The sequence below is a fragment of the Sinocyclocheilus grahami genome, unplaced genomic scaffold, assembly GCF_001515645.1.
Source record: "Sinocyclocheilus grahami isolate Dianchi unplaced genomic scaffold, SAMN03320097.WGS_v1.1 scaffold372.1, whole genome shotgun sequence".
NCBI classification, from domain to species: Eukaryota; Metazoa; Chordata; class Actinopteri; order Cypriniformes; family Cyprinidae; genus Sinocyclocheilus; species Sinocyclocheilus grahami.
In genome coordinates this window covers 536,200-537,095 of record NW_015505551.1, presented here as the reverse complement: position 1 = coordinate 537,095, position 896 = coordinate 536,200, and the positions used below count along the sequence as shown (strand labels likewise).

The following is an 896-nucleotide window of genomic DNA, read 5'->3' as shown; positions in this document are numbered from 1 at the left end:
TTAACATAACACATAATTTGGGGGTCATGCATGTCTGTAGCACAAAATGGTGTAGGACAAATTATGCACCAAAGTTTAAAAGCTTCTAAGTTTTAGAGGTTTGTTTGAATCTCTAGCTCTAAATATGAACAATAGTAAACATAACTAACAAACTTTTTTACAATGTATCTTCAGAGGCTGCTTTTCAAGGCACATTAGGAAGTAAAAAATAAATAGATACATATTTAACACATAGACTTATTCTAAGTGACTTAAAAACCTTATTCTTATTTCTAATTATTTCTTATTTGTAATTTATTCCATTTGAACACTGTTGTCTATCTGTATTTGTTATCTGTGTGTTTTCTTCAGTCTTGGTTTGCTAACAATTAGCCGTGAATTGTCTCTTAACACCCATTGTTAACACCTCCTTGAGGAACTCTTCACTGATAACAGCAGCCAATGAGAGTGTGTTAATAAGTGTTTAGATGGCTCGGTAAACGGCTCTGTCTGACAGGGGGAATGGCAGCTTCCTGTGACAGAGATGGATGGAGAGCTGAAGGAGACCTCGATGAGTGTTTCAAGAGGACCACATTGTTTGGTGGTCAAAGTAGCTGAGGAATGGCTGAATGTTCTGGCTAAAGAGCAGCTCCAGAACTTTTCTGGTTAAATTTGGGCTTTCAGAAGGTGGCATGGGGTAGTAAATTGGATTGTTCTTTGCTGTTATTCCAAATTAACCATTCAAACGTGTGCTCAATAAGAATTTTTTTTTAAGAAATCAATACTATTCATCATCCATTTTACTTTTCCTGAAATGGTATATAGTTTTAATTTTAGTTGACAATAATATGCATAATAATAAAACAAATGATATAAAACTGTATTTTCAAATATTGGATACATTTCTAAAAATTTTA

General features: G+C 33.5%; 1 pseudogene; it reads left to right on the top strand.

Moving 5' to 3' along the window:
* Positions 1–523: 523 nt before the first annotated feature.
* The window catches only part of LOC107549422 (neuropilin-2-like), a 104,403-nt pseudogene continuing 104,030 nt past the window's right edge, over positions 524–896 (top strand).